The sequence below is a fragment of the Coenobita brevimanus genome, chromosome 24 (genome assembly GCF_032717465.1).
Source record: "Coenobita brevimanus isolate Jiangsu-jjx chromosome 24, ASM3271746v2, whole genome shotgun sequence".
Lineage (NCBI taxonomy): Eukaryota > Metazoa > Arthropoda > Malacostraca > Decapoda > Coenobitidae > Coenobita > Coenobita brevimanus.
The window spans coordinates 46,537,276-46,565,128 of record NC_136977.1 but is presented as its reverse complement, the minus strand read 5'-3'; positions in this window follow the sequence as shown (position 1 = coordinate 46,565,128).

Genomic DNA, 27,853 nt, shown 5'->3' with positions numbered 1-27,853 from the left:
CCATGATGTTCCGGAAGCGATCTCTGGCCATGTACTTATTGAAGGTGGGTGAGGGTAGTAAGGGGTCCATGGACCAGTATTCTTCCAACTCATGCTTCTTTGAGTGTGGCATGAGAAGCATGAAGGCGAAGAACACATACAACTCTTGCACTCCCAGCATGGACCACTGTTGCATCTTGGCTGCACCTGTACCACTTGCAGCACGTTGTGATTCATACCTGTTGGTCTCATCACATATGTGCCGCATGACTTCGTCATCGAGGAAGGCCAAAAGGAAGTCCACACACTCAACATCCTCGTCAAGAGTGAAGGCAGGCTGTACTCCTGAGGAACTCTCGTCAAAATGGAGATGTTCAGGGACAAAATCGGACCCTTCCGTCCAAGCGAAGGCGTCCAGGATTCCCTGTTGTGGCAGTGTAGGGTGGGTGAGGGTGGAGGGTGGCTGTGAGGCAGATTTATCAGGTTCAAGGTCACTTGCACTGACCCTGGGTTGCCGTACAGCACTAGCAGCCCTTACTCTACTAGCAACTCTACTTTTATGGGTCAGGGATTTACCTCCTCCTCTACGGCCTGCCTTCACTGTTGATGCTGGTGGTGACTTCGACGACGAAGACTCCGGAGAAAATTCAGCAGAAGAGGAAGAAATGAGTGAAGTGGGGCTTGGGGAACGGGGAGGTGAATCAACTCGGGACTCATGGCGGGCTGGGTCACGCGGGGCCATTGTTCCGGGGCTAACACGCCGCCTTTTCATTCCCTTCCCAAATTCCTTCCCTTGCTGCACTAACGCCTCCTTTCCCTTGGAGCTAGGGATAACTTGGGACACTGAAGCACTCGTACTAGTAGTTTCTGGCACGATTTCCTCACCCGGCTCATCACACGAATCCCCTGAAGGCTCAAAGTCACTATCTATCATCATGATTGATTATTCGGCTAGTTCACGTTCCACTGCAGAGTCACTTAGTCCTTTCCTGCTTCCCCCACGAGTTTTTCTGGGTGTAGAAGTCACGGGGCCCTTTGCGATGGGCGGAGAAGCGGCAGAAATGGCGGGGCACGAGTGCGATGTGCTTTGACCACAGAGAAGGACAAGGAACTAAATGGCGCGGCTTATCTGAGAAGGCAAGGGTTGACAGTGATAATGCTGCTAACTTACATGCTAATAAATTATTGGTAGAAAATCTCGGCAATACATAAAGAAATAGGTAGTTCCAGGTGAATGTAAATGTCACTTAGGCTTCTCCCTTCCTTTCTGATATATATTTTTATTACAGAAATAGATTAAAAGGCATAATTCAAAGAGGAAATTACCGTGGGAATGTAGCGAATGAATGCATGTGAGGTGTTGTCAGGTGATAATTAGCCAATTCCTGGTGCATACCACTATCACTTACCTTATTTTTTTTTGGTATATATAATTTTGTATAAGTATAGGGCATAGGGCTTATTTCAATGGATGAAATCTGTGGAAAAACCCAGGGGAGATTTGCATAACGCAGCACGGCCGGGGAGGTGAGAGGACAGGGTAATGGAGGGGAGGTAGGGAGAGGAGTCAGGAACGGGGGAAAATGGCTAAAATGTCAACAATGGATGGGAGTACAGATGAGATTTGGAGTGCTGACTAGTGTTGGACATTGGCAGTACTGATAGATGATACAAGCCACCACTTGAAAGCCCGGGATAATTCAAAATAACACAGAATCACAAAAGTGACGCCCCGTGGTATGATCCATTGTGCCTGAGCGTCACGAAAGTGATGCCCCGTGGTTTAGGGGTTAAAGGTACATAAGCGTACAGGTACGTAAGCATTTAGGGCAGGTGAGGGAGAAGTTAGTTGCTATGGAGTTAGGTGTTTTTGTGTTTATATGTGTGTGCTTGTTTATGTGTTTGTGTATAAAGGTATGTGAGTTTACAGGTAAGCAGAGTTTTAGGGCAGGTGAGGGAGAGGTTAATTAGTATGAAGACAAGTGTTTGTGGTTTTGTGTTTGTGTGTGTGTTTATAAAGATATATGAGCGTACATGTAGAGCAGGCTTTTAGGGCAGGTGTGGGAGAGGTTAATTCGTATGGAGACAGGTGAGACAGTGACGTAGTGTGGTGGGGTAGGGGTGAGAGGGTTGGGCAGGTGTATTCAAAGCTCTTCCATTTACTGGTCTACCTGTATTAATATCTGTATCTGAACCAGGATTCCGAGGGCTTGAAAAGGGAGTGAATGAGTATGTGGCCCATTTTATTTACGAGGGTGTGATTAGTTTTCCCATTGTATTTTTTGTTTCCTTTTCCTTAATTTTTTACCCCTACCTCACCCCCCCCCTATGGATGACAAAGAAAGAGGCACCATGATGATGATGATGTTGATGATGGTAATGATGGTAATGATGATGATGATGATGAGGTCTTCATGTTTATTATCTGCCTATCTGTCCTGGTGCTTGTCTGTTTCTCATTGTATATCTCTGCCGTATATATTGTACATCTATCTGTCTATTTATCTATCTACGTAACTCTCTGGTGGGTGAGAAAGGGTTTGGCAGGTGTGTTGTAAACCTGCCACTATAGGTAACAGGTACAAAGGTAGGCAGTAATTACTTAAGTCTTATAAATATTGGCACAGGTGTTGTTCTCTGTCGGCTGGTGTATTTAGCTGTATCTGTGTTTGTAATGTTGTCAGTCTTTGTATTTCTGCGTCTTCTGCAAGTCTAGTTATCGCCGATTTTATAAAAGTGATTGTATGTTCCTCTCTATGGTATTTAGTTGTCTTTATGCTGTCAATTTATTCCTCTAAATGTTTACCGGATGCACAATAGACATATATTCAATTTCATAGTCTCTCTCTCTCTCTCTCTCAAAAAAGTACCCGGACGGAAGAGGTGACGCGAGGTTAGGGTCAGGTGTGGGATCCAGGTCAAGACCTAAAGAAAATTCTTTAGGCCTTGGTCAGGGTAAGGTTTGTCAACCACAACGTGTCCAAAATCGCGCCAAATTATGAAGGTGTCGTTACCACCCCGCGTAACATGAAAGTCTGAGAGGGGGAGACGAACAGAACGCGGCCACCTGACTCCCCACCGTTTTCTCTCTTCAGGGGAGACTTTGGGAGACTTGTGATGGCTGGAGATCTGGTGTAGACGAGCTTTTGGGATGGCATAATGAAAAAGTGCGAGGGGTGGAGAAGGAGACGCGGCCGCCCATTTCAAGATCCGCTCCGTTTTCTTTCCTCTGGTGAGATGCGGGGAGACACTGGGAAACTTCTGGTGCATCGCTGGAGGTTTGACGTAAACTGTGGCTCTTCGGTGGGTTTTGTGTCTGTTTTTCCTTGTTCTTGTATATTTTTGTGTGTACAGTATGTGTGTGTGCTCTAATGTTATCATCATCTATTCCCTCTGTTTTCTTTCTTTTGGTGGGACGTGGGGAGACTTAGGAGAAACTTTTGTTAACTGGAGGATTTGGACTGTTGCTTGTAGGAAAAGAATTGATTTGTATGTGTGTGTGTGTGTGTGTGTGTGTGTGTGTGTGTGTGTGAGGTCTTGTTTAATATTTTCACCATTATTCTCCCGATTTCTTTCTTCTGGTGTGAGTAGGGGGGTACTTTAGGAATACACAGAGCCTACATAAGTAAGGATGTGTTCCTGGATATTAGGACTTTTTCAGTACAATTAGCCTAGTAATGCAACCTGTAGGAAGCTGTCAGATCATGTTAATAAGCAACAGTAGAACTATAAATGGCACTGTTTCATTAATTATTTGTAGAATTAATAGCAAGGACAAAGAAAAAGGGAACTTGTTGTGATGAAACCTTACTGTGTGTTGGAGAGTAAGATGTTGGTTGTTGGACTGATTTCTCTCTCTCTCTCTCTCTCTCTCTCTCTCTCTCTCTCTTCATTTACATATTCATAAATTTCCCTGTCTCAACGCTTCGCTAGTGCATGCAAACCTCAAGAGCGCGTCCATTGCTTGTTCGCCTGTCTGTCTGCCCGTTTGTCCGTCTGTCTGCTTGTCTGCTTTATCTGCTTCTCCCTCTCCGTCACGTATATCTCTCGGTACGTCTTTTGTTTAACTATTTTTGTTTTTTGTTTTCTTATGTGAGTAGCTGTGTAATGATTGTGTGTGTGTGCGTGTGTGTGTGTGTGTGTGGTTTATGGTTTCAAGTTTGCCTTTTTCTTTATTTCTCTCCTCTCTCTCTCTCTCTCTCTCACTGTTCTACAAACCGCCTTTCATATCTATCTGCTTCCATTTCTGTATATCAGTCTTTATTATCTGTCTACAAATCATTTTTTTCCCCATTTTTCCTGTCTGCCTTTCTGTCTTGTATATCAGTTTGTCTGTCTGTATCCTAATTTTCTGCTTCCTTGCGTCTGCGTCTGTCTGTCTGTCTGTCTGTCTGTCTGTCTCTTCGTTTTGCGTCTTTGCCTCTGTGTCATTTGTCTACATCAACGTCTGCCTTCCCACCTAAAGTAATTACCTTTGTGTGTGTGTCTGCTCAAAAATGTGTCTGCTTTAGGGTACACACACACACACACACACACACACACACACACACGCACGCACACGATCCATTTCCCCCTAGTGTCACCATCGTAAGCCTGTCTGTTTAACTTGATTTTCTTTCTCGGCTACGTGGTTGATTACTTGTCTTCTTGTTTTGTTTTGTTTTGTTTTTCTGCCCCAACTCCTATTTCTTTTATATTTATATATTTTTTCTTTCATGGGTGCTGGTGGTCGAATGGATAACGTGGTTGTGTAAAAAATAAAAATAATCAAAAGTTTGATTAATTCACTTTTTCCCTGCGGGGGGGGGGGATTTCATCCCTTAACCCTTTCATTGTGTCGTTTTATTTTTAGAGTTGATTCTTGCATCCTCCAGACGATTTTTAGAGGATATGTCTTGAGGTGAATGGGCAATGTATGGTTTATGTAACATGTTTAATTTGGAATTTGAATGGTTAGTAAGGTGTGTGTGTGTGTGTGTGTGTGTGTGTGTGTGTGTGTGTGTGTGTGTTGTAAGGCCTCTGTCTCAGTGAAGTTAGTAAGATTAGCTAACCACTCTCACCTTTTTTTTTTTATGCGAGGAAGAAGGAACCAAACGCCATGAGCCCGCAGTAACAGTTTACTCCAAGAGAAAAACAAAATACAAGAGACATCCAAATTCAAGACCCGTTCATTTTGAGATGCCTGGACACACTGCGTTTGAAAGACTGGAGATCATAGGCAGCAGGAAATTCAGACAGAGGGAGACAGATCCAAAGCTGACCTGTTACATAAATGAAAGACTGGGAGTAACGGTTAACTCTTGCATTAGAGAGTTGGACAGAAAAGGGATGAGAGTTTGCTGCTAGACGGGTGCTACGCGCCCGTCGTAGAGGTGGAGGAATGCATGCAGACAGTTCAGACGAGCAGTGACCATTAAAGTAGCGATAGAAAAGAGATAAAGATGCAGCAGTGCAGCGAAGAGACAGAGGTTGAAGGGAGTCAGTAAGAGGAGGAGAGTTAATGAGACGAAAAAGCCTTTGACTCCACCCTATTGAGAAGAGCTGTATGTGGGGAGCCTCCCCACACATGAGAGTTGTACTCCACACATGGGCGGACAAAACCCATGTATAGAGTCAACAATTGTGCAGGGGTAAAGAAAGAACGGAGTCGGCTTAGCACACCCAATCTCTTGGAAGCAGATTTTACAAGAGATGTAATATGATCTTTCCAAGATAAGTCCCGAGCAAATGAAACCCCAAGCATGTTCAAGGATGATGCAGGATTAAGCTGCATGTTATTAAACATTAGTGGGTATACTTGTGGAAGATTTTGACGGGTTGGTAGGTGTAAGAACTGAGTCTTAGATGCATTAAAAACAACCATATTATTTTTACCCCAGTCAGAGATACGAGCCGAGTCAGACATTATGTGTGCCATAGCCTCATCCCTTGTTTGTTGAAGTAACTGCTGAGATGGGCGTTGCAGGAACCGAATGGAAAGATGAAGGGTGGAGTCATCAGCGTATGAGTGGATAGGGTTAGATGTACAGCTTAGAAGGTCATTGATGAATAAAAGGAAGAGAGTTGGTGATAGGACAGAGCCCTGAGGAACACCACTGTTGATAGATCTAGGAGAAGAACGATGGCCGTCTACGACAGCGGCTATAGAACGACCAGAAAGGAAGCTAGCGATAAAGGCACAGATAGAAGGATAGAAACCGTAAGAGGGCAGTTTGGAAATTAAAGATTTATGCCAGACTCGATCGAAAGCCTTTGAGATGTCAAGTGCAATGGCAAAGCTTTCGCCAAAGTCTCGAGAGGAGGATGACCAGGAATCTGAAAGGTAGGTGAGAAGTTCGCCAGTGGAGCGTCCCCGACGGAACCCGTACTGACCATCAGAAAGAAGGTTGTGATAGGAAAGATGCCTTAAAATTTTTCTATTGAGAATTGACTCGAAAACTTTGAAATACAGGATGTTAAAGCAATTGGACGATAGTTGGAGGGTTGGGAGTGGTCACCCTTCTTTGGGACTGGCTGAATGAGAGCAAACTTCCAGCAAGAAGGAAAGGTACAAGTTGACAGACAAAGGCGAAAGAGTTTGCCTAGACAGGGTGTAAGCACAGAAGCACAGTTCTTGAGAACAACAGGAGTGACTCCATCAGGCCCATATGCCTTGTTAGTATTGAGGCCAGTGATGGCAGAAAATACATCAGCTGAAGAAATTTTAATGTCAGCCATGAGAAAGTCAGAGGTGGGAAGTGATGGAGAAACAGCACCAGAATAGTCTTAGGTGGAATTGGAGGAGAAAGTCTGTGCGAAAAGATCTGCTTTATCAGTAGAAGAAATAGCTACAGAACCATCAGAGTAGAAAAGAGGAGGGAAGGATGATGAGGTAAAGTTGTTAGAAAGGTTTTTGGCAAGGTGCCAGAAGGAGCGGGAAGAATTCAAGTTGGAGGGTTGAGAGCATTTAGTACGGATGAAATTGTTTTTAGCAGAGCGAAGAACAGACTTAGCACGATTCCGGGCAGAAACGTAAAGATGATGTGATTCAGGGGTGGCTTGATTCCGGTACCTTTTGTAGGTCCTCTCCTTGTGGTGGACAGCATGAGAACAAGCGCGATTAAACCAAGGCTTTCTTGCATTAGTCAAAGGATATGAGAAAGGAATGTATGCTTCCATGCCCGAGAGAATAACCTCTGTAATGCGCAAGGCACACTCAGATGGCTCCCGGCCATGGAAGCAATAATCATTCCAGGGAGAATCAAAGAAGTACATCCTGAGGGCCTCCCAATCCGCCGCTCCAAAATGCCACAGACGACGTTTCCCTGGAGGGTCCACAGGCCGTACCGGAGTGATAGGACAGGTTAAGGTGATGAGGTTGTGATCGGAGGAGCCCAACGGAGAGAAAAGATTAACAGTGTAAACAGAAGGATTAGTTGTAAGGAAGAGGTCAAGTATGTTGGAGCTCTCTCCAAGGCGGTCTGGGATACGGGTAGGGTGCTGTACAAGCTGCTCTAGGTCATTAGTCATTAAGGATAGAAAGATGTAGGCTTTTTCACCAGGTGGATCAGTGAAAGGAGAGGAGAGCCAAAGGTAGTGGTGAACATTGAAATCTCCTAGAATGGACTCGTTAATGATGGAGGTCTGTTTGTGTGGACTCTGAAAAACAGACACAACACAGCCACAAACAGCCACAACACAACCACAAAAACAGCCACAAACACAGCCACCAACAGCCACAAACACAGCCACAAACAGCTACAAGCACAACTGCAAACAGCCACAAACACAGCTACAAACAGCCACAAACACAGCTACAAACAGCCACAAACACAGCACAAACACAACCATAAACACCTCTACTAATACAGCTACAAACAGCCACAAACACAGCCACAAACAGCCACAAACACAGCCACAAACACAGCTACAAACACAGCCACAAACACAGAACAAACTCAGCCACTCCAGCACGGCATATTTCTACACCCACTTCTCAAGGAGGGGGCTTAAGATGGATAAGATGGTGCAGAGGAAACAAGAAGAAAGTTAAAGATGCTGTGATGACAGTGAAGGAGGTGATGGAGACCAATGCTGAGGAGAGCTGGTAGAAGTGTTGAAATACTTGTAGTGGCAGAAGGTGATTAGCCTGGAGGGGGGGGGGGAGTTAGGGCTGGCTTGTTAATTGGTCACCTCTCAGCTGGATGTCCACCTTGTTAATTCCCCCCCTTGTTAACCCCGACCCCCCTCCCCTCCTTGTTACCTATCTGGGTTTCGTCTCTCGGTTTTCCCCTCCACATTCCTCAAGTTTTTCCCTCTTTCTTAATTTTTTTGGCGTCGAAAGAGGAATAAGGAGTTGTATGCCAGGTAATTTGAGACGATTTTGTGTAGGTAATAATCATGTCAGGAAAGAACTCTTGAGGGAAAATGCTGAATAACTTTTATTTTCTTTACCTTCCCTTCAGTCATCCTTAGGTTATGAAATCTACCTGTCTATCTATCTACAAATTTATCTGTCTGTCTATCTTTATCTATTTATTTTATTTATTTATCTATCTTTGTATGTATAATTTCATTTCTTCCTAGTACCTATCATTATCATTTTATATTCGGTCTGGCTAGGAAGTTTTTATTCCCTACCATCATTTAATCATTTACTCGTATATAGTGTTGTTATTATTATTATTATTATTATTATTATTATTATTATTATTATTATCATTATTTATTATTATTATTATTATTATAATTATTATTATTATTATTATTATCCTTATTATAATTATTATTATTATTATTATTATTATTATTTTGTTGTTGTTGTTGTTGTTGATATTTGTTGTTAGTTTATTGTTACTTATTTTGGGTGGAATTGAAGTTGGGATGACTTAAAAAAAAATTCCTCTTTTGTCTTATATATTGTTTTCATTATCTCATTTTCTTATTTCTTACTGGTCGGTATCTGCTCATTTTATCTTCCTTGATCTCGGGGTCAGGTAATTCTCTCGTATATATACGAGTCTTCCTTCTAAGTTTATTTTATTCATTTACTTATTTTATTTTATTATTATATTTTATGTTTTATTTTTATGTAGTTATTTATGTTGTTTATTTTATTTATTTTCCTTTTTTATTTCTTTCATTCTGTATTTATTTGTTTATTTATTACGTATTTTTCATTTTTCTTATCTCACGTCCATCATCTTATCTCCTTCCATCTCGAGGTCAGATAATATGCTCCTACGCTTCTCCTTGGCTGGCCTCCTCCTTCCCATTTTCTAATTTATACACGACTCCTGAGTATGCAAATCCACCCTCCCCCTCCCCCTCCCATTCTTTCCCGAAATACGTCTCTGTTAATCACATATTTTAAATTAGTTATATAGTTTATTTTATGTATAGTTATCGTTTATCTTCTGTTATTGTAAATGAGTTATATATATAGTTTTTTTTATTTAGTTATCTTTTATCTTGTTATTTTAAATTAGTTATATGCATATAGTTCTTTTTATAGTTATCTTTTATCTTCTGTTATTTTATCCTCTTATCTCTATTTTTTATGTATCTGTCTACAGAAGATTAGGTTGTTAGGTTAGGTTAGGTTAGGATTTTCTTGGTTGCTCTGAGTTGAGCTGAAATGAGCTGAGCTGAGGTGAGATGAGGATTCAAGTTGAGGTTGGACTGGGATGAGATGAGTTCAGTTGAGTTAAGATGAGTTGAGCTGAGATAAGATGAGGACTTGAGATGATATTAGGTGAGTTGAGCTTAGATGAGATAAGCTGAGCTGAGATGAGTTGGGCTGAACTGAGATGAGATGAGCTGAGCTGAGATGAGATGAGATGAGATGAGAAATAGAGCTGAAGTTAAGCTAGGTTGGGTTAGATACTTTGTTTTTATTTGCATGCTTTCGTTACGGTTTCTATTTCCTATTTCTGTTCTCGTGGTTTTCATTTTTATTTCCCTCCTTTTTGTCCGTTTCCTTTTCTTTCTCTGTTACTTTCCTTCCTTCTTTCTTTCTTTCTTACATCCGTTCATCTTATCTCGTTTCATCCTTAAGGCAACTAATTTGTTTCTGCTTCCCATTTTCTATTTTACACAAACCTGGTGAATATACACAAGTCCCCCCCTCACTTCCCTTCACTGTCTGGCTCCAAAAATCTTCCAATTAAAGTGATATTCTTAATTAAACCTGACCTCCTCTACCTTATTTCGTTGATGACACACACGTACACGAAGACGTACACGCATATACACACACGCACACACAAGGACGTACACGCACATATACATACATACATACAGTACATTCAAACACACACACACACACACACACACACACACACACACACGGCCATTTGTGTGTGTGTGTGTGTGTGTGTGTGTGTGTGTGTGTGTGTGAGAGAGAGAGAGAGAGAGAGAGAGAGAGAGAGAGAGAGAGAGAGAGATCTGTGAACTGGGGTGATCCAAATCACTTTTTTTTTCACCAGTAGTAGTACCGGTAGTAGTAGCAGTGGTGGTAGTAGTGGTAGTAGCAGTAGTAGTAGTAGATAGCTAACACTTGTAATATACTGTATTTACAACACCTGTATATTTACCCATTTATATGATAATTTTTACTGCTTTGCCTCGGGGTGCAAGGTATATGAGTGTAGTGTGGCGGTGTGTGTGAGAGAGAGAGAGAGAGAGAGAGAGAGAGAGAGAGAGAGAGAGAGAGAGAGAGAGCGAGAGAGAGAGAGGCGAAATCGAACCGAAACTGAATATTCCCACATAAATTATTGTTGAGTACGTACACACACACACACACACACACACACACACACACAGATGTATTTACAAGTAGTAAGACGAAATTCTCTCTCTCTCTCTCTCTCTCTCTCTCTCTCTCTCTCTCAAGTACGCCTTGTAGGACGGGTCTTTATAGCCAGCATCTCATGATAGGCTAAATACAGTACACAGCCGCTACTACCACCATCGCTACCACTATCACTGCTACTACCATCCCTACTACCACCATCGCTACCACTGTCACTGCTACTACTATCTCAACTACCACCATAGCCACCACCATCGCTACCACTATCATTACTACTATCACCATCGCTACCATCATCGCTACTACTATCACCATCCCTACCACATCGCTGCTACCACCATCGCTACCATTATCGCTGCTGCCATCATCACTACCACTATCAGTATTACCACCATCGCCACCACTATCACTACTACTATGACTACCATCATGATCACTCTCCAGTCCACTCACCACTACCACAACACACACCACACCACTGCACCACATGAACCACCACGAACACCCACCAGCACCACAACTGCCATCACCACCACCCACCAACACACACAACACAGCATCACAACACACACCTACACAAAAACTCAACACAACACACACCAGCACCACAACACATCATCACAACACACACCAACACCACAACACACACACCAACACCACAACACCACCACAACACACACTAACACCACAACACCACCACAACACACACCAACACCAACACCACAACACATCATCACAACACACACCAACACCACAACACAGCAACACATCACCACAACACACACCAACACCACAGCACATCACCACAACACACACCAACACCAACGCCACAACACATCACCACAACATACACCAACACCACAACACATCACCATAACATACACCAACACCACAACACATCACCACAACATACACCAACACCACAACACATCACCATAACATACACCAACACCACAACACATCAACACAACATACACCAGCACCACAACACACACCAACACCGCAACACAATACCACAACACACACCAACACACAACACGTCACCATAACACACACTAGCACCACAACACAGCACCACAACACACACCATCAGCACAACACATCACCACAATACACACCAACACCACAACACATCACCACAACACACACCAACACCACAACACATCACCACAACACACACCAACACCACAACACGTCACCACAACACACACCAATACCACAACACGTCATCACAACACACACCAACACACATCACCAAAACACACACCAACACATATCACCAAAACACACACCAGCACCACAACACACACCAACACAACCCTTCCCTCCCTTCCCTTCCCTTCCCCTCTCACCTTTGATCCTCTTGTCACATCACCTTTCTCTTTCCCCTTCCTTTCCCGCTTTCCCCTTCTCCTCTCTTTCATTTCCTTTTCCCATTTCCATTCTCTCTTCCTCATTTCCTCTCCCCTGCTCTCTCCCTTCTCCCCCTCTCTCTTTTCCATCTTTTGCGTTTCCCCCCTCCATCTTTCCCCTTCTCCTTCCTCCTTCCCCTCAACCACCTCCTGCCACTTACTCTTGTAATCGATACCTGTGGCATTTCAGAGCAAGGACACGAGGACTCTCAGTTATTTTTTTTGTTGGTTAGTGTGATTAGATTATTATTGTATTTTTTTTTTAGATTTTGAGAGAGAGAGAGAGAGAGAGAGAGAGAGAGAGAGGGATGTAAATCGATAGTTATGGTACCGATATGTATGCAACTGTATCGTGCTTAGTCTCTCCCACATTTCTGACGTTTCCTTTTCCCTCCCTCCCTTTCCTCCACCTCCCGTCTCTCCACCTCTTGGTTCCTCCACCCCTCCACCATCACCACCTCCTCGTTACGTACAGGCAGAGACAAAAGTTCGCCTAGAAGCGTGGTGTACAGAGTGGTGCATAAAGAACCCTCCTTTTTCACTCCTCCAGGCAGCTTCTCGTATGTTGCAGGTACGGCTCAGTCAACGTTATTAATATCAACGCTACATCAAAGTGACGGACATGAAGTTAACGCAGTAGAATAGTACTCAAACTTTTTTCTTTTCGTGTATCATACCTTCGTCTCTCCCACATTTCTCCCATAACCTCCACGTATCTTTTTTCCCTCCACTTCTCCTACCTCCACCCCTTCCACCCCTCCACTTCTACTTCCACAGAGGTCCCTCCACCCTCCTATTTCATGGCTTTATGTGCATCTTAAGCAGCGAGAGATTATGGTGAAATTTTGCCCTGTTATGTTACTGGGAGTTTATTTCCTTTCGTTTTTTTTTTTTTTTCATTATTCTATCGGTTTCGACTATGATTACAACCTTAGTGCTTTCGCGTCGCAGTAATTTCTGATTCTACTCGAACTTGATTCTGATTCTTGCCACATGTACTGGTAATTCATTTTTTTTTTTTTTTTTTTGCCGACTTAGTTTTAACCCTACTGTATAATGATGATGAACATGGTGATGATGATAATAATAATAATAATAGGAGGAATAGTTGGAGTAGTGTTGATAATAGTAGTAGTGGTAATAAGAGGAATGGTAGTTGTACCACCCCTACTACTACTACTTTTTTTTTATGCGAGGAAGAAGGAACCAAAGGCCAAGAGCCCACAGTAACAGTTCCCTCCAAGAGAAAAACAAAATACAATGGAGAGCCAAATTCAAGATCCGATCATTCTGAGATGCCTGGACACACTGCGTTTCAAAGACTGGAGATCATAGGCAGCAGGAAATACAGACGGAGGGAGACAGTTCCAGAGCTGACCTGTTGCATAAATGAAAGACTGGGAGTAACGGTTAACTCTTGCATTAGAGTTGGACAGAAAAGGGATGAGAGTTTGCTGCCAGGCGGGTGCTACGCGCCCGTCGTAGAGGTGGAGGAATGCAAGCAGACAGTTCAGAGGAGCAGTGACCATTAAAGTAGCGATAGAAAAGAGATAAAGATGCAACAGTGCGGCGAAGAGACAGAGGTTGAAGGGAGTCAGTAAGAGGAGGAGAGTTAATGAGACGAAAAGCTTTTGACTCCACCCAATTGAGAAGAGCTGTATGTGGGGAGCCTTCCCATACATGAGAGTTGTACTCCACACAGGGGCGGATAAAACCCCTGTATAGAGTCAACAATTGTGCAGGGGTAAAGAAAGAGTGGAGTCGGCTTAGCACACCCAATCTCTTGGAAGCAGATTTTACAAGAGATGTAATATGATCTTTCCAAGATAAGTCCCGAGCAAATGAAACCCCAAGCATGTTCAAGGATGATGCAGGATTAAGCTGAATGTTATTAAACATTACTGGGTATACTTGTGGAAGATTTTGTCGGGTTAATAGGTGTAAGAACTGTCATAGATGCATTAAAAACAACCATATTATTTTTACCCCAGTCAGAGCTACGAGCCAAGTCAGACATCAGGTGTGCCATAGCCTCATCCCTTGTTTGTTGAAGTAACTGCTGAGATGGGCGTTGCGGGAACCGAATGGAAAGATGAAGGGTGGAGTCATCAGCGTATGAGTGGATAGGGCTAGATGTACAGCTTAGAAGATCATTGATGAATAAAAGAAAGAGAGTTGGTGATAGGACAGAGCCCTGAGGAACACCACTGTTGATAGATCTAGGAGAAGAACGATGGCCGTCTACAACAGCGGCTATAGAACGACCAGAAAGGAAGCTAGCGATGAAGGCACGGATAGAAGGATAGAAACCGTAGGAGGGCAGTTTGGAAATTAAAGATTTATGCCAGACTCGATCGAAAGCCTTTGAGATGTCAAGTGCAATGGCAAAGCTTTCGCCAAAGTCCCGAAAGGAGGATGACCAGGAGTCTGAAAGGTAGGTGAGAAGATCGCCAGTGGAGTGTCCCTGACGGAACCCGTACTGACGATCGGAAAGAAGGTTGTGATAGGAAAGATGCCTTAAAATTTTTCTATTGAGAATTGACTCAAAAACTTTTGAAATACAGGACGTTAAAGCAATTGGACGATAGTTGGAGGGCTGGGAATGGTCACCCTTCTTTCAGACAGGCTGAATGAGAGCAAACTTCCACCAAGAAGGAAAGGTACAAGTTGACAGACAAAAGGCAAAAGATTTTACGTAGGCAGAGTGTAGGCACAGAAGTGCAATTCTTGAGGACAACAGGAGGGACCCCATCAGGCCCATTTGCTTAGTTAGTATTGAGACCAGTGATGGCAGAAAATATATCAATTGAAGAAATATTAATGTCAGCCATGAGGAAGTCAGAGGGGGGAAGTGATGGAGGAACAGCACCGGAATCATCTAAGGTGGAATTGGAGGAGAAAGTCTGTGCGAAGAGATCTGCTTTATCAGTAGAAGAAATAGCCACAGAACCATCAGAGTAGAAAAGAGGAGGGAAGAATGATGAGGTAAAGTTGTTAGAAAGTTTTTTGGCAAGGTGCCAGAGTTGGAGTGTTGAGAGCATTTAGTATGCATGAAATTATTTTTAGTAGAGCGAAGAACAGACTTAGCACGATTCCGGGGAGAAACGTAAAGATGATGTGATTCAGGGGTGGGTTGGCTCCGGTTCCTTTTGTAGGCCCTCTCCTTGTTGTGGACAGCACTAGAACAAGCGTGATTAAGCCAAGGCTTTCTTGCGTTAGTCAAAGGATATGAGAAAGGAATGTATGCTTCCATGCCCGAGAGAATAACCTCCGTAATGCGCAAGGCACACTCAGATGGCTCCCAGCCATGGAAGCAATAATCATTCCAGGGAAAATCAAATAAGTACTGCCTGAGGGCCACCCAATCCACGGCTCCAAAATGCCACAGCCGACGTTTTCCTGGAGGGTCCACAGGCCGTGCCGGAGTGATAGGACAGGTTAAGGTAATAAGGTTGTGATCGGAGGAGCCCAACGGAGAGAAAAGATTAACAGAGTAAGCAGAAGGATTAGTTGTGAGGAAGAGGTCAAGTATGCTGGAGCTCTCTCCAAGAGAGTTAGGGATATGGGTAGGGTGCTGTACAAGCTGCTCTAGGTCATTAAGGATAGAAAAGATGTAGGTTTGTTCACCTGGTGGATCCGTGAAAGGAGAGGAGAGCCAAAGGTGGTGGTGAACATTGAAATCTCCTAGAATGGAGATTTCAGAGAAAGGAGAAATGGATAGAATGTGTTCCATCGTAGAAGTAAGATAGTCGAAGAATTTTTGATAGTCAGTAGAATTAGGGGATAAGTAAACAGCACAGATATATTTAGTCAGAGAATGACAGGAAAGCCGAAGCCAGAGTGTAGAGAATTCAGAAGAATCGAGTTCAGGAACACGAGAGCAAGATAAGTCGTTGCGTATATATACACAACAGCCAGGAGGATACAGAAAAGGGTTTGCTGTCAGTTGCCTCAGATAGCTGAGTCTCCGTTAGAAAAAGAAGGTGAGGTTTAGAGGACGAGAGGTGGTGCTCAACAGAGCGAAAGTTAGAGGAAAGGCCGCGAATGTTGCAGAAATGAAGAAGAAGAGAGTCAGACAGTGGTTCCAGGCACCTCGAGTCGTCATCGGGAGAGGGGTGGATGGTGGGGGGCATTTATGATCCTCCCTCCTGGGGACTCCGAGGATTGATGAAGAGACGCCATTTTTGTTGAATTTTGAATAGGAAGTGTAGTGTGTACTGTGCATGTAGTTTGGTGTAGATAGTTAGAGAAATTTGTACTGGAGAGCATGCTGGCCTACTCTCTGTGTAACTGAGACACTGAAAAAGTTCAGCAAAGGGGGATGGTCAGGAACTAGTCCTGAAGGCTGATGAAACGGGAGCTCCAGGGCTCCCTGTCATCAGCTTTCCATCCGCCTCGGGAGTACTGCACTGCTCGACTGGTGCTACAGCCTACTCCTACTACTATTACTACTACTACTACCACTACTACTACTACTACAAAATAAAACTTCATATGCTTCCTGGTACATTACAGTAACATTTCCAGACACCTATTTTTTCAGCTGAATAAAATCATGCTGAGTCAGCTGAAATGGAACACTAAGAGTTGTCCCCATGATGAGAAGGTTAAAGGTAACAATATCAAAACTCAGGCTCCCACACTCAATCCCAGCTGAATAAAATCGTTTAGATGGAATTTAATACAAGAGAAGAGGGTACAGTGAAGGAGAAAATAAAATTGTAATATTACGTGTACCTCGCATTTATGGCATTTATGGCTGAGAACACCACAATTGTTGACATTTATAACCTTCAAAAGCAGTGTTCAAAATTTTTTGCTTGTTGTGCCGTACTGTATGATGCTGAGTGTTTGGGTGTATTTTTTTTCCTTTACCTTTCTTTCTTTCATTCGTTCTTTCGTTTTCATTCTTTCTTTCTTTCTCTTTCGGACGACTCATTCACCTCGATGGCGTCTTTATATATAGATATCTTGCTAAATCAGGACTATGTTATTTAAATTTTGGAAGAATTTTCGAATTGGACGACTTCGATGCAGCCTTTGATAAATCCATCGGTAAAAAAAGAACCTTCATGGACACATAAAACAGTCTGATATTATCTAAAACGAAATCATAACACGTCCACAGGTTGAAGGGGCTAAGTAAGAAAACTGATCTTTTCCAACCTAGTTTCAAATTTGTCAAAAAAAAAATCCCTAAAAAAAAAAAAAATTATAATAATAAATGAAATATATGAGGTTCTTTTCTCCTATCAGGTCATCAGTAATAGGAGCGCCATGACGGCTGAGAAGGGAGTCCATGTTGATATAGCTTTTATTACTGGAAATTAGCTCATGAATATCTGATACTCGTCACGCTTTTCACGGGACGGGTATTTCGGAACTGTGTGCCATTTCAGCGCCGGACACTAAGTTTTCTCCTCTCCAAAACGAAAGTAATTTTTGTTTTACTTAATCTTAACCTAACCTAACCTCATCTGTAATAATTTGACCTATCATAACCTGACCTAATTCGACCTAACCTAGTGTAACAACCTAATCTAACTTAACCTCCACCCAAGCCTAACTCAACCTAATCAAGCCTAACCTATCTTAATCTGCTTTAATTTAACCTAACCTAATATAACCTAGAACCTCCTGAGAGAGAGAGAGAGAGAGAGAGAGAGGGGGGGGGGGCAGATCGAGTAGCCTACAAATCGGAAATTCACTCCCAGGCCATCTACGGACCAATATCGTTTCATTTTTTTTTTTTTGTCGATCAGTTATGAAACTCTAACACAGTATTATGGTAAGTTTGTCGGGTGGTGAAGATTGTAATACTGGGTTTCGAAAGTTATCATTCACTGTCTCTCTATTTATCGAAACGAAGTGACTCGATATTTGTGTCTGGAACTGTAAATATTTAGTCACCCTTCAGCCTTTTACTTTGGTGAATTATTTTTCATTCTTGCTAACACCAGACGATTTTTGCTCAACTTGGGACGATTTTTTGATGTTTTAATTGATATCTATTCCATTTCTCACCTATGATGTATTTTCTGTTGTATTCTTGTGCTCTCAGACGATTTTATTCAGCTTGGGGAGAGAAATCAGGCTATAGGGGGATTAATGGAGATTATGTATAACCACATTACTACAGACAGGCACTACAAAGCTTAAAATTTCCCTTAAAAGTAACAAGATCAAAAAGAAAGATATTCCAACCGTTTCAACGAGGTAATAATATGTAACCCGACCAGTAAACAAAAAATAAAATATAAATCCTAAGCAGAATAAATCCGTCTGATGCAGCAAAAACAAGTAAAAAAGGTAAAAAAAGAAAAAAAGGTGAAGGGAGGGAAAAAATGAAGACTTTTTTCCACCTTACGGCGTGTTGAGGAAAGTAAGTCACTCGTGTTGACCTCTCTTGGCCCCTGTGTGACCTGAGCCCCCATTTCGGACTGCCCCGCGCACCGTCTGAAAGTGGAGAGAAAGAGAGAGAGAGAGAGAGAGAGAGAGAGAGAGAGAGAGAGAGAGAGAGAGAGAGAGAGGAAATGTACTGTCAGACCGATAACCGAAAAGAAAGTGGCCGAGAAAGGAAGTATATATTGATAGATATAGATAGGGCAAAGAGAGAGCTAGATTGATAGGATAGATAGACAAATAGATAAATAGATAAATTGACACAGAGAGAGAAGAGAACGAGGGAGAGAGAAAGAGAACGAGAACGATAAAGAGAGAACCGCTAATTCCAATCCAGAGCCTTAACTCCGCCCTACCTCACGTCACCGATAAACATCAATACAACTTTTTCCTCTCTCTCTAAAGCCCGATATTAACCCGATAATGAAGGCGACCCGAGCACCTTCTCTCGATATTATAGACGAATAAGACCGGGGTGGGCTGGGTCAGGACTGGTGGGGAAAAATGAGAGCGGGAAACTGTGAATTGTTGGGTAATATTCTGAGAGAGAGAGAGAGAGAGAGAGAGAGAGAGAGAGAGAGAGAGAGAGAGAGAGAGAGAGAGAAAATGGAGAAATGAATTCCCCGAGCTAGGCAACTAAGGCCATATAGCCACGCTGGGTTACAGGAGAGAGCTACCCCTCCCGGCAAGAGAGAGAGAGAGAGAGAGAGAGAGAGAGAGAAAATGGGGAAGGAGGGAGGGGGGACTGCAAGAAAATCAGAGCAGAAAATGCTAATAATCCTTAAGTAATATTATGACAGCAAAATAGCCGCCTTTCTAGGTTGAGGCGCCGAGTGAGGTCAGTGATTTCCTACTGCATTTACGGGGAGATTATTGCTATTTTCCGCAATATGATTTTTTTTTTCCTTTCCCCCCTCCCGTCTTATCTAAATGAATTTGTTTGACACTAGAGACAACACGATAATAAAATAAATCAGCAGTAGTTAACTCTTTTTGTACTGTGGTTCCCCCCCCCCTTTTTTTTTTTTTTTTATTGCTGACGACTGTTTAGGAGAATTATTTGGTACTGAAGGACTTAGAAACAAGCTCCTTCACCCACGTGTTGCAAATGGACTCCTAAATCAAAAGGAATTCGGTCGACGGTAGCAAATACAAAATGCGAAAGTAGGGTGATGGCAGGGCAAAGGGTTTATCATGGTTGACTGTATTGAGAGCAGACTCCTTCACCCCCTCTCCCGCCCCACACCTCCACAAAGCATTCCACTATCGTCATCACCGTGAGCCTTATCATCGTCATTTTAATAGGATCTCTCGCACTCTTTCCTTTGCAGTTGATTTTGCATACAGTATTTCACCTCTTCTCTCGTATATTGTATATGTAGGGCATGCCATCGTTATTGTCATCAGCGTCATTGTCTTCATCGTCGTGGTGTCAGTATTCGGTTAAATACATAAGGTGGGAGTAATTCAAAATAATGAAAAGGCAGGCATAGAAGTAGCAGAACCATCAGAAGGCACAGTGAAATGGGCCATACATCCATTCACTCACCATTCAAGTCTTCCTTGTTCTGTTTCATCTTACAGGTTTAACTACCCCCATATATATATATATATATATATATATATATATATATATATATATATATATATATATATATATATATATATAGAGAGAGAGAGAGAGAGAGAGAGAGAGAGAGAGAGAGAGAGAGACGCTTATTGGATAGGGATTATTACGTTGGCTGTCAAGTTAAGATGGAGGTTCACCCTTTGTAATGTGCACCTCCATCTGTGTTTCATCCATCGATAATGATCACTTGTTCATTTTTTGCTTTTATCAACGTCTAGACATCTCTTCCTCAACGTTCAGTTGTAGTCAATTCATATATTCACTTATCATGTCAATCTTCCTTCACCATCAATAAATATAAATGATACGCAAGATACTGAGGTCTAATGTACAACACTTAAAGAAGTACCAGTAAGACTCCCAGTATCAAGAAAATTTTATCCAGTGATTCGGCTAAAACTCATCACCTGGGGCGAAGTTTGATGGTAATCGGAGTATCAATGTTGTTGTTATTACCCGAGATTACTTTTTTCCCTTGACCTCCTCGACGCATTCTGTGCATCGGACACACATTAACGTCAAGTATAATTCCAGTGTAATTATGATTATCACCAGCACATCTTGCCGTGATAAGAGAATATGGTATTAGGTAAGCGGGGGCGTAAGGACAGGGACAAAAATTCGCGTGATATTTTGCATCATCTCCCTCTCACTTTTCTGCGTAAGGCAGATATTCCTAGACTGAGAAAGAATTTTAATGTTTCCCTACTCATGGAAGATCCTCCCTAATAAGATGTGATAGGGTAGGAAGTGACGGATATGCCTCATTTGTCAAGTAGAGGGAGGTGAATAGTACCTGCAGCGGCGGGCATAAGGGCCCGACAGGTGACCATTACGGTTTTTGCATACGTGACAGCCGGTGATTATGTGGTTACCGGCAACACCACACAGCCAGCAGGGGCACCACCACTCACCCACACTCTGATATTAACATTCACTGTACCATACCTCACCCAGGGAATAATAATTTCGGATATTCTGTTCATCATTAGCAATCTCTTCATCATTGTGTTTGTTATTATCATCAGCATCAGTCGTCATCATCATCATCAACACTGTACGCAACTATACTCATGCTGACACTTGTTACCATACCTCACTTCGGGAAATAATTAGTTTGCAATTTATAATCATCATCATCATCATCGTATTCATGACTCAACTATTCTAAAAAACACCGCCGTATAACATTGCAAAAAGAACAAAGCAAGAAACTGAGCACGCCGCGTTCCCGTATACCCTGCATTTCGCGACGCAGGCAAAACTGAAGAAGGCAACGGCTTTCAAATGATCCTTAGCCCCATCGGTATTATAAAGTCTTCATTATCGTTCTTGCGCTGGCCAGACGATTTTTTCTTTTCTCTCTCTCTCTCTCTCTCTCTCTCTCTCTCTCTCCTTTTTTTTTTTTTTTTTTTAAACGTAGGAGGTTGCTTGGTAGCGGATGTGTTAGCTGGCTGTATTGTATGTTGTTTCGATATTGCATATTCCAGTTACTTGCACGATTTCTTAGACCACAACCGGTAGTATTTATCGCTGATTCTCCTGTCTTCCATCTCTCTCTCTCTCTCTCTCTCTCTCTCTCTCTCTCTCTCTCTCTCACACACACACACACACACACACACACACACACACACACACACACACACACACACACACACACACATTTCCAATACAGCGCCGGAAACAGGTATTTTGGCTTGTCTGAGTTGCGGGTGGGGATGGGGGCAATAGAGGAAGGCAGGTAAATAACTGTGGAGCAATTACGGAAGTGGTGAGAGAGGTTCGAACATCGTAAAGGCGTGTATTCTATTCTTCACCTCTTCTTTTATGCTCTTGTCAAGGTGGAGGTGTTTTATTATATCATTTCCGTCCGCTAGTGGGTGTTATTCTTTATTTTATTCACTACTGTTTATTATTATTATTATTATTATTATTATTATTATTATTATTATTGCTTATGAGATTGACCTAATTGTGAATAGGTTAGTGATGGCTGAACATAATTCTCCCATTTCTAAAAAATCTCTTTGAAGCCGAATGGAGACGACTGCAGATATTAGGAGCGAAAAAAATTAAGAAAAGTTTAATAAATAAATAAATACAGCCTCTGTTCAAAGGGGTTTGGCTCTATTTAACCCTAGATAGGAAATCTTCAAATTGTTACATATTAGGTGACGTGGGGTCTGAAAAAAATATATATATATACTTCCGTTTGAGATATTTCAAAATGCTTCAATACACAAATAATTCAACCCCTTATCTTTAAATAGGGCCAGAAAAAATTAAGTTTAATTGAAAAAATATATATATTTTTTAAGTTTATACAAAAATGATTAAATTTTTAGGTATGCAAATTTTAAAATTAAATATTGCAAAAAATGAAAAGTAATATCATGATTTCTGGGGTGGCCTGCAGTAGACCGATGATGGGACCTTCTGTATACAAAAGGAGAAAGACAGCAAATTGAAATAAAAAAAATCACAACAGGGCTCAACTAGGTTACATTATAGTTAATCTGGGGGTCTAACATACCCCAATGGCTCTATAGAGCAAAATCAGAGCCAGATACAGCTATGAGCCCATCATCCCCATGAACAGCATCACTAGGCAGGAAGGTAATGAGACGGACAGATCTGTAGACCTTATGCTCATATTTTAAAAAAATCAGAATTTCGGAGACTGGGGTTTCTGATACCCCACTTCACCTATCAAGGGTTAAACTCCCAAGTAGAAAAAATCTCCCGAAAGCTGAGCAGAATCGACCATTCGAATAGGTGGGAAAATTGAATTGAAATCTTTATCTATCTATGTATATTTCTGTCTGTCTCTCTATCTGTCTATATCGTTGGGTTGAAGGGGGTTACTACTTCCGTTCAATAAAGTCCGTTCTATTTTTATTCTTATTGACGCCAGGCGATTTTTATAAAGCTTAGGAGAGACTCTTGTAGTGAACGGGCTATGAAGTGTAAAATGGCGTCTGTATGTTATTGTGTGTGTGTGTGTGTGTGTGTGTGTGTGTGTGTGTGTGTGTGTGTGTGTGTGTGTGTGAGGAGAGATTTTTGCTCGTACAGGAGTTATGACATGCCTTGGTTAAAATATTGTCCTGTAAGATTCAGTTTGTTTTCAGTTAGTTTCGTGTTCATTATACACTACACTGGTTGACTCTATCGATTGTAGGCTACAGTCAAAATGCAGTTATGTTACTTTATTATAAATTGTTTAGCCTGGCACATAATCAAGTTTAATTATATTCATCTGTTGTTTACTTATTGTGAATTATGCTGACAGACACAATCAGTAGTTTGTTTCAATTGATCTGCTGTATCTCATTGTATATATTATGATTTCGGTGACTGGTGCTTTGGCGAATGATGGTGGTAGTGGTAGTGGTGGGGGGATGAGAGTGATGGTGTTTATGATGATGATGATGGTGGTGGTGGTTAGGGTGTTGATAATGATGATGTCTGAAGATGATTTTGCTGATGTTTATTATTATTGAGAAGATTAGGAGAAATACACTGAGGTGGTTTGGACATGTGAAGAGAATGGAGAATGAAAGACTGACTAAAAGGGTGTATGTAGGTGAGATGGAGGGAGGGAGAGGGAGAGGTAGACCGAGGATGAGGTGGAGGGATGGAGTTGAGAGGTATATGAGGGAGCGGGGGGTGAGTTGGGGGGAGGGTAGTCAAATGGTGGGTGACAGAGCGACTTGGAGGCGTTTTGTCTGTGGCCACCCTTTGCGGGATTAGGGCGTCGGGCTATAGATAGATAGATAGAGGTAGATTATTATTATTATTATTATTATTATTATTATTATTATTACTACTATTATTCTCTTAAGATTTTTTTTTTCCCCAGGTAAGTGGTCGTTTGGGCTTGATTCCTGCGTAATATCACCACTGGATGACCCTTAAGTGCCATTTAAGGTAAGACCCGCTGTATAATTTCCCTCCATGTATATATCACATGTACGATGGTATAATGGTCTAGGGCGCCAGTCGGGGGGGGGGGGAGGGGGGAAAGGGAATCAGTTGTCACGCGTATTGATTCGAATCCTCAAATGGCGACTGGAAGGTGTTCGAAGATTTAATAACATCACTGACGAAGAGAGTGTATGTGAGTGTGGTGGAGGGGGGAAGAGGGAGGGGGAGGCCGAGGATGAGATGGAGGGATGGGGTGGAGAGGTATATGAGAGAGGGGGGTGTGAGTTGGGAGCAGGGCAGTGAAATGGCGGGGGACAGGGCGACTTGGAGGCGATTTGTTTATGGCCACCCCAAACGGGATTGAGGCGTCTGGCAATAGATAGATAGATAGATAGACGTACGTAGCTTGGTGTTCCTCCATGAAAATAATCGACTTCGACAGCCTAGCCCCGGACCCCTACACTTCACACGGGGCAAAATGGAGCGTAAAGCCGGTATAAAAATTCCTGTCTCTCCTCCCGCTCTGCTTTCTCCACCGACTCTGAAAATAAATGTGGTGAATCCGCAGCCACGACACAGCCGACTTCCTTTGGCCTCAGGTCAATCATAAGCGTCGTTTGCTGCAGGCCCACCACGCTGATTATCAAAGTACATGGAGAGAGAGGCAGGAGAGGTGACAGAACTTTTGGTGCCGATTGTACTGCTATTGTTACCCGTCAGTCTGTCACACACGAATGATGTAAAACCGAAGGAGAGTGTGTAAGTGTAAGCTTCATTAAGAACTGGGAGAGGGAGATCTGTTTATTTATTTATCTTTACTCTTGTTCCGTTCCAAAGAAGGTTATCAACTTTAGTAAGACTTCTTGAGGGAAAAAAAAAAAAACGTTAAGGGTAGATGACCTGTTTGCGTTCCTGGTGGCACGATCACTAGCTCGCCATTAACCCCTTAAGGATTAGTATATTTGCGCCTTAAATAAAATATTTACCACGATTGGCGCCTACAGACCACTACACCACTACAGAGGAACCTGGGATAAGATAATGTTTTTGCACCAGAATTGTCTTAACATTTTTTCAAGTAGGTTCAAATAAAATGCATATGCAGAATAAATGCATCTGGAAATACAGATCAATATAATGTTGATTTATACGATCTCTAAAACACACACACACACACACACACACACACACACACACACACACACACACACACACACACAGTATCATCACTTTCACATGCATTACTACTCTCCCTATAAACACCCTTTGTTGATTCGTACTTGGCCAATATGAGAAAGAACTATTTTACTGGCATCACTCTCTCAGAGGAAATCCGATCATGCGGTGAACTGCGTAGGGACTGATACAGATACAAAATTAACTTCTGATTTTGATAGCGAGTGGTCCCGAACCTAGCGACATGTTGGGGTATTCTGGAGATTTATTAGCATTCCAGAGATATCCTTGAGGTCTGATTAGTATTATAGGAATATTCATGGGGTTTTAAAGTAATATTTAGAGATATTAAATAGTTTTCTTTTCCAGTACTTCAGAGGTATTTTCCGAGATTTTATACCCATTTTCCAGTGATCATTTGAGTTTGCTGTACTGAACGACCTTCCTTGAATTTTCCAACATTTTCCTGCAATATTACGAGCATTTTCCTGCAGTTTTACGAACGTTTTCTCACAGTTTCACTAACCTCCTGCAATTTTACGTGTATTTTCCTGCAGTTTTACAAGCATTTTCCTGCAGTTTTACAAATATATTCTCGCAATATCACGAACAGTTTAATGCAACAATAATGTACTGATACCCACAAAACAAGGAGTCATATTTTAAAATTAGCTCATGAAGTAAGCACACCGCCTCCCACCTGCACTCAGCCAGTCAGTGATAATCGCCTAATGCTAATGAATTATGCATTTGTAGCTGTGAATTCAGGCTCCCACAAACCCGATCAGAAAGGCCCCGGTCCACCTCATTATAACTGCGGTTATCAGGGGAATCATCGGATTATCGCCAGCAAATTAAATTTCTGATAAACATAATTTTAAAGGTGTCACTTCCATTATATCATACATACTTGAGATTCTTACCAAAGGCTTTCTTCTCGTGGACTTAAGAGATTTCCCAACACCTGCTCCTTAGCGATTTATTTCACACATACTCCATCTTTATATATATATATATATATATATATATATATATATATATATATATATATATATATATATATATATATATATATATATATATATATATATTGTTACGGAACAGAGAAAGATAATGTACACTTTAAGTGAGAATACTAAAAATCACTACTGTCCCGTAAAGTTCCAGGTTCAAAACAAAAGAGTTAGGTAAAATTATAAGTTAAAGTTTAATGCTCAAACTAACAACAAAACATTCAGGACTCATAAGGATAATGTAATGGCAAAAAACAGGTTAAATTTAAGGTTAACTGCAATAGCCTCTATTAACACGAAATTAGCAAGAGTAAATTTACCTAAGTCAGCCCTGATAAAATGAAAATACACTGGGTAATGCTCAGTTAATGCAAGATAAATTATTACAGATACAAAATAATTTTAATGATGGCTGACAATAAGAACCTTACATGAATTACAAAAAACGTAACTAGGCCTAAGAATTAAGACCTTATGCTATACAGTACAAGAGAAAATGCAATAACATTTATACTCAAATTACACAGCTGCTAGTTGGTTGGAGACTTCCTGAGCACTCACAATAATAACTGTACAGGGGAGGACAGATATGTGAACAAAATGAGGAGCAGATCTAAGTGGCAATGATGCAGAGACTGAGCTCATTATATAGGGGCCAGCAGAGCTTGATACAACTTGTAAGAAGGATGCGCAAATGAAGCCATGGGGACAAAGAGTTGACAGTCCCGCTCTGAACAACAGAAAGGACGACTTACTCTACTATAACGGTAGAAGGGGGGGACTGAGCAGAACACGCTCGTGATCAAACATGCAGCATAGTGTGCGTTAGAATTACACAAAGGATGATGAAATCATAGGCTATGTAACACCTCCCCACAAAGAAAATGAAATTTACAAAGGAAATTTCTTATTACTCTAAAACAATCTGTCTAAAGTCTAGATAAGCAATCTACAATAACATTTTCTTTCCCCTTGACATGTTGTATGTCTAATGAATACTTCTGAAGAAGTAGACTCCATCTTGTCAATCTCTGATTTTTATCTTTAAACTTACTAAGGAATTTCAGTGGGTTATGATCGGTATAAATGACTATGGGGTCAAAACCAGAACACAAATAAAATGAAAAATGCTGCAAACCCAAAATCAAGGCCAAAAGCTCTTTCTCAATAGTGGAGTAGTTCTTTTGAGGTGGAGTGAACTTCTCACTGTAATTAGATACAGGGTGTTCAATACCCTGATCATCCTCTTGCAGCAAAACAGCCCCAGCTCCTGTATCACTTGCATCAACAGCCATCTTAAAAGGCTTAGCAAAATTTGGAGTAGCGAGCACTGGCTGACTTAATAGAATAGCTTTAAGTTTGTTGAAAGAGGATTCACAGTTATCGGTCCATGCAAATTCAACTCCCTTTTTCAGTAGGTCTGTAAGTGGTGATACAAGAATTGAAAAGTTAAGAACAAATCTCCTGTAATAACCTACCATTCCCAAAAATCTTTGTAGCTCTTTCCTACTTTTAGGTCTGGGAA